Raw genomic sequence first — 7,602 nt, 5'->3', positions numbered from 1 at the left:
CCAGGACTGGCTCAAGAATTCTAACCATACAGAGCCATTCTGAGAACTTGAGGCACTGGATTCACTAGATCCTTATATAATATATAAGTATAGGTATAAAAGCTTGTACAGAGGTTCTACCCAATTCACATATTTGATTTTTTGTTGGTCAAATGAATAGTGTTCACCTAATAAAATATACTGCTTTATTTGAGAGACAGAGAGACAAGAATAGATGAAGCAACTTTAGTCACTGTCTGTGTAATATTGTGGGTTTTTTTTTTTCACATGTTAACCAACCACCCCCATAGGGAATATTCTTGTTAGAATACTTCAAACATTAACAACCCCCCCCACCCCAAGAGTGTTGCTGGGCCTGCTGGTCTGTGGCTAGCTGAGGACACTGGTCTCTGTTCTGCAGGATGGGATTTGTTAAAGTTGTCAAGAATAAGGCTTGTTTCAAGAGATACCAAATGACATTTAGAAGATGACAAGAGGATAAACTGATCACTATGCTTGGAAACGCTTGGTAATTCAGGATAAAATAAGTATAATACACCTAAATACAGGATGATGCTTCGTGTCACCATTTGTCCGATTGCTTATGCCCATAGAGGAGATAAATGATAGTTTGTGCAGCTCATGCTCGTGAACTCCCAAAGTATGGTGTGAAGGTTGGCCTGAAAAATTATGCTGCAGCATATTGTATTGCTCTGTTGCTGGCCTGCAGGCTTCTCAGTAGGTTTGGCATGGACAAGATGTATGAAGGCCAAGTGGAGGTGACTTAGAGATGAATACAATGTGGACAGCACTGATGGTCAACCTGGTGCCTTCACCTGCTATTTGGATGCTGGGTTTGCCAGAACTACTACTGGAAATAAAATTTGGGGGGCCCTCAAAGGAGCTGTGGATGGAAGCTTGTCTCTCCCTCGCAGTATCAAACAATTCCCTGGTTATGATTCAGAAAGCAAGAAATTCAATACAGAAGAACATCAGAAGCACATCATGGGTCAGAAAGTTGATTACATGTATTACCTAAATGAAGAAGATGAGGGTGCTTATAAGAAACAATTCTCTCAATACATAAAGAACAATATAACTCCAGGCATGATGGAGGAAATGTATAAGGCTCACGCTGCTATACCAAAGAACCCAGTCTATGAGAAGAAGCCTAAGAAAGAAGTTAAAAAGAAGAGGTGGAACCATGCCAAAATGTCTCTTGCCCAGGAGAAAGATCAGATAGCTCAGAAGAAGGCAAGCTTCCTTAGAACTCAGGAGCAGGCTGCTGAGAGGTAATAAACCAAACCACAATTTTCTATGAAGCTTTTTCAGATAAAGACAATAATAAAAATTTGTTCAGCAAGCAATGAAAAAAAAAGAATACTTTAAACATTAACTGGCCAACAGTGTGTAAATTAAAACTAAATCTATATATTATATATTGAAGTATTTAAAAATATTATAGACCATATAATACTGTGAAAATGTATTTAAATATTTTATCTTTAAATATACAAAATTAGGTAGGATCTCAGATTTTAATATCTTTGTTCAAGCCGTCTTACTTTCCTCTTCTCCCCACTGTCTGTCATCAACATTTTATTCACCCTCCAGATACAGTTTAAATTCATCTCCTTACAGAGAGCCTTCCTGGATTACCCTTGTCAGAACTAATTATTCCTTCCTGATATTTATACTCCTGTTATTGCTTTATTCTAACTTTGTATTATAGTAAATTATTTTCCTATCAGGTGAGGCAGGGCATATATTTTACTTCACTAAATTCAAAAACAATCACTCAGTAACTCTTATCTAAAAGGTAATTGTCTAGATGGTGCAAACAATTCCAAGTAATGATCAGAGAAACATTTAGAGAGGCAGTTATAACTCAGCTAGGCCTTGAGGTCCATGTTAGACCTTCTCAAGAAGTTGTTGATGAACTTGGGAAAAGAAAAGAGGTTATAATTTAAAAAATAGATGGCATTAAAGGGTGATAGAAGATTAGGAATACAAGGACTTGAGCATGTTTCTGTGCGTAAAAGATTTCATGATAAAAAAAAAAGGAAGAAGTAAGCACGCATGGGAGAATATGATCATGGGATAAAGATCACAAAAAGAGGGATCAGGTTTGGAAATAAAGTCGTTTGGGTGCTTCCTCATTGAAGACATACAATGAGGAAGGGCCTAGCCCCATGCTTTTCAATGCTAAGTACTTGCTGAGTGATCATATAAAGAGTTTCCTTCAATAAGGAGGGACCAATCAATATCACAGTGAAAATCCACAGTATCAAAAATGCTACTAAAAATTTTAATTCATTGGACAATAGATTAGTGATTCAACAACTGACTTCTCTGCCATTCCCTTTTCTCTAAATCTTTTTGTCTTTAATTTCCCCTCTATCCAATCTGGACTTCAGGGTCAACCACCTCAATGAATCTCTTAAAATACCTTCAACTCCCTTCTCTTTTGTCCTTCTTTCCCATGTGTCACATAAAATTTCGACCCCAGATTAATTTAACCTTCAACTACTCCACTCCTCCCCCCAAGAGATTAAGACCCAAGAGTAAGAATTTGCAGTCACTACAAATTAACTCATAGTCCTCAACCTTAAATAAATACGTATTTCTCCTTCTCCAAAACCATTACATTAAGCCTTTTGCACTATTTTCAAACCTCCTATTCCACACACAGTCTCAGTAGACATCACATCCAAATCCACAAAGAAAATAGAGGTCATCAGATAGATGCACCTTTGACTCTCTCCTTTTACATTTTAAATTTGGCAGAGGGGGGTAAGTAGCAATGATGAGGATGAGAAGACACATGTCCACTGGAAGTGCTTCTCTAGGAAGTCCACCTCTAGTGCTTCTCAGAGTGGGTGCTACTGGCATTTTGGATGGGACAATTCTTCAGGAGCATCACTTAAGATATAGTCAAATTATATTATTAATTATTTTTGTAGTTTTTTTTCTTTTTCACTTTATTGTACATTATTTCATTAGGCTTATTCACTATTCCTCCATATTTCAGTTTTTTATTGTTTTTGTTTCTTCTTATATTGCTTTTATCTTTACAATGCTTTTATATTTTGCTTCCCTTTATTACCTGAGTCCTGCCACTTCATTTAGTTCTCTTGTCTTTTAGTATCTCTTTAAGCCTTTGTAACTTTGTGGATCCAGAGAGGGAGAGAGAGAAAGAGCAAGAGGGAAAGAAATGTTTCTGAAAGAATAGAAAGCAGTTTGAACTCTTCTTCTGTTTCCTTGGTTAATTCCTTTTGTGTGGTATTTTCTTCATTTGTTTTTGGCTTTACTCTTTTCCTTTTTTAAGCCTTTGTGATAGATCCCATGTTGGTTCATTTTTTAAACTATTTGTTATTCATGTATTGGGTAAATTATTTACTAAACCAAAGGTGGGAAACCAAAGGCCGGAACAGAGGAGAGGGCAGTGAGGAAGAAAGTAACGTCAAACAGGTTTGCTTGGATTACATACCTCCAAAACATTTTGCCAAGTCTGTCACCTTTTTTTTTATTGGTGTTAAATAAAAACTAAAGTGGAGACAACTTGAATGTACCCCTAGACCAAACACTCCTAGTCACATAACCAAAATGTCAAATTGTATTGATTTCCCTGAAATGCTGCCTCTGACCTTAAATAAAGCTTAAGCCTTCTTCATGTCAGCATGACCTTAGAGCTTCCTAGCTAATTAGCTGCAAACCAGTAAGCTCATGCAGGAGAGGAGAGGAAAGTGAGTTTCCAGTAACAAATTACTGAAAATAAAAAACAATGTACTTACTCATTCTTGCTTTATAAACTGAGCTGTAACTACTAACAACTTTAGGTTTTGAAGTCTCCCTGTTCACCAACAGTTTCTCACTCAGTAAAATGTTCATATCAAGTAAAGCTTTCTGAATTCTCTTTTGTCATTGGTAACATTGGAAACATTTCCCCTTCCTTTTCAACATTCAGGAGTTTGTAAGTGGCCTGCTCTTAGCCTCAAGTGACCACTATTTCCCTCCTTATTTCACTCTTTTGCTCCCTTGACAATCACATTCACAGTGGGCTTTTGGAAAAATCAGTTCTTTAATGAGCTTTGAAGGATGTAGGGTATCAGAACCCCCTTCATTTCAGATTTCTGAGCATTTGGTGATCCTTCAAAATGTAGGGTTGAGGATTGTTATCAGTCTCCTTATTTCATTGATGAGTTTTTCATTCATTTTTTTCTTTATTGTTTGGAGAAAGTTTTTTTTTACAAAAAAAGAAAAACAGGAAAAGAAAAAAACCTGTTTCTACACTATCTTTATCTAAAAAGGCTTTGAAATAGTTTGGCATTAGAAAGTTTAAAACCACACTATCCGAGAAAATCAAATTCAACCTCACTAGCTCCTCTTAACAGTGTTACAGTAAATGTGTTACAGGTAAACCTTCACAGTATGGAATAGCCCATAAAAGCTTATGAAATGAGAGGGAAACAGCAATATTCTATATTCCGTATTTCAACCCTTCCCCAAAGCTTATTTTAAGTCTTGCCTCTACGAACCATGAGAGACGGACTCTAAAAAAAAACTGAGGGTTCTAGAGGGGAGGGGGGTGGGAGGATGTGTTAGCCTGGTGATGGGTATTAAAGAGAGCACATTCTGCATGGAGCACTGGGTGTTATGCACAAACAATGAATCATGGAACACTACATCTAAAACTAATGATGTAATGTATGGTGATTAACATAACAATAAAAAAATTTAAAAAAAACAAGTCTTGTCTCTACCACCACTTTCTGACTGGTTTAAGTTTTCTCATTTACAAAATGGGAATCATGATGCTTACCACCTTCTCTGATTGCAAGAAATAAATAACATATAAGTTTTACACTATAAAGCATGTACCTAGTTAACTACCATAAAGACCAGGGGAAACCCACTTCCAGCCCAGGAATTTGGGAAGAGACAGAGTGCCTGCTATCTACATTATTATTGCTTTTGTCATTAATTTCAACTTTTTAAGGTAATTTCACCTGTTTTGTAAGCATTTTGCTTTAGTATCCCTACTTGTAAAATAACTATTACATATTTCTAGAGTTCCAATTTGTTTTAATTCCACAAATGGTTTCCTACAGTTGGAGTTAAAAAAAAAAATCTCTGCTGTTTTCTTAGCTTGGCCTTTTGTTCATTCAATACTTCTCTGTCCTTATACCACTTAGATGGCTGGCCTAAATCAGTCCAAAAGATTTCCACTGACAATAGCTGAGCAGATTTCTGTGTAACAAAAATGCTACATACTATTCATTAGGGTTTTGTGCTTAATGGATTGTATTCAGCCAGTTGTGTTAACATTTCAGCCTTATTTCCTCTCTACAAAAAGGGCACAATGTCGAGATTTCTAAACTTTCTTTTTAGGCTAAGGCAAAGCAGTAAAGATTTAAAATAATACTGAAACTTTGTACAAACACTTGGAAAGCTTCCTATCAAAGAAAATGTGTCAAGCCTGTGCATTACAGTAGAAAATATAACACTTACAGAGGTCATCCAACTCTTTAGGTTGATATATCCAGCCAGTCTACAGAACTGGGTTTCATATACTTTTTCCATCCTGTGTCATTCTATTTTCCCAAAGGAAGCTTCTATTGTATTCAGATTGATAGGCTCACTTTCCCAGAGAAGATATGTACTCTCTTCCTGCTCTCAGCTCCCAGGGAGTATCCTATGTACTCTCCCCACTTAACTATGTCATACATACTCTCTAAGATTGAGTATGAAAACCACCCTCTCCATGAACACTTCACTAAATACACTAGTCTTGTTGAACTCTACTCTTTCACTGAACTAATTTATTTTATATTAATTCACTACTGTCTTAGAATGTCTTGAATAGTGAGCTCCTCCTCCTAGATTCAAATATCTGAAGACAGAGATTATTCAGCATCTAATAAATAATTGTTGAATAAATTAATGAAAAGTGATTTATATAACAGAAATTAATATCTCTTATATCTATTTAGAGTTAATATATAGCAATGAGGGGGGTTGTTAAAAAGCCATTTGAACAATTATGTTGGGCGGCTTCCGGTGGCGCGCCCTGATTGTATAGTGGTTAGTACTCTGCGTTGTGAACAATTATGTTAATACTAATGACAATATTGCTTTTCTAAGTACATCTTCTTAAGTGGTCAATTTCTAAAAGACTCTACCTGGAAATTATATAATGGGTTATCTGTCCTACATCCGCTCTCCTTCAACAGACTCACCTTTAGTCCTCATTACAGTGTATGTACTAGATTTTCTGTGGAAGGGTAGCACAGTTAGAACCAATAAATGTTAAAATACAAAGGGATTTTCAAAATGTTATTCAACTTTGCTAATTTTAAAATAAGAAAATAAATGTCTAGGGAGGTAAGGCAGTTTTCTCTAATTACATAAATATAAAATGGTTAAATTGGGATTTTTAAAAAAGATTTTATTTATTTGAGAGAGAGAGAAAGAGAAGGAACAGGGGGAGAGGCAGAAGGAGAAGCAGACTCCCTGCTGAGCAGAGAGCCCAACATGGGGTTCGATCCCAGGACTCCAGGATCATGACCTGGGCTGAAGGCAGACTCTTAACCAACTAAGCCACCCAGGCACCTGGGCTTTTTGATTCTGAAGCTAGTTATCTGTAGAATACTTTCTGGACCAACTTGGGTGATTTTAAGTAGTCTATTTTAATTCTCTCTAACCAATGTACTTATTTGTTTCTCATTAAGCACATTTTTACAGCAGACATTTATAAAAGAAAAAAAAACAGACACTGTTCAAAACATTGGGTGTTTGAACAAAAGCTGGACATAATACCAACTGGGCTCTGAATCAGACCTCAAGTCTCTTACTGCTCTTCTGTGTTCACCCCACCATGATCCCAGTCGTAATCAACAGAATCAGACCTGCACTGACAGGTTTTTCTAATTTGGGGCTTATATTTTCACTAGCTTATTTTTTTTTCAAAGACCCAATCTCAATAGCAAAGGTCTTAACTGTACTATCTGACTTAGGGAAAAAGTTTAATAATACTAGAAATCATGTCATTTGGTAGATCGTGTTGACTAGTACAAAGTCATCACTGATCAAACATGCCAAATAAAAGTATAATGACTACATAAACTGCAAATATTTTTGGCTTGATGTTTGCCTCTCTTTACCTCTGGAAAGAAAACACAAAAATATTAAATATGGGTAAAACTCCCATAAAAGGGGTATCACCCGATTTACCTACACAAAGTGTCCAGGTGTGTTATGGCCTCAGTGACTTAGCCTGGGACTCAGATTCCTCCTCTGTAAACGTAGGATATGCAAGTAGAAAACTTCAAAGTTTCCTTCCAACTCTAAAATTTAAAACATTTATTTTTCTACAAGAAGATGCTCATGTCACTAAAAGTTTGTTCTGGGGGAAATAATGGTAAATTGGCTTTCTGGGGGTGAATAAAATGCCTGGTTTCTAGTGTTTGCTGATTACTGTGTATGAATACTCCCCCCGTGACCAATTTCAAGCTACCAATGTGAAATCAGCAGATGTAGAGTTGGAAAGAGATGGACACAATCCATTCTCTTGCAGTACAAGCCAATTCCAGCACACTGCTGACTGAAACTCATTAATAATTT

The 7,602-nt window shown here is 36.4% G+C and overlaps 1 pseudogene; it reads left to right on the top strand.

Moving 5' to 3' along the window:
* Positions 1-265: 265 nt before the first annotated feature.
* On the top strand, positions 266-1,322 carry LOC102728038 (large ribosomal subunit protein uL18 pseudogene; annotated as a pseudogene).
* The last annotated feature ends 6,280 nt before the right edge of the window (positions 1,323-7,602 follow it).

The sequence above is a fragment of the Leptonychotes weddellii genome, chromosome 2 (genome assembly GCF_054177405.1).
Source record: "Leptonychotes weddellii isolate Sample4059 chromosome 2, ASM5417740v2, whole genome shotgun sequence".
Taxonomy (NCBI): Eukaryota; Metazoa; Chordata; class Mammalia; order Carnivora; family Phocidae; genus Leptonychotes; species Leptonychotes weddellii.
The sequence above is the reverse complement of the archived record's forward strand: the minus strand, read 5'-3'. Positions and strand labels throughout refer to the sequence as shown.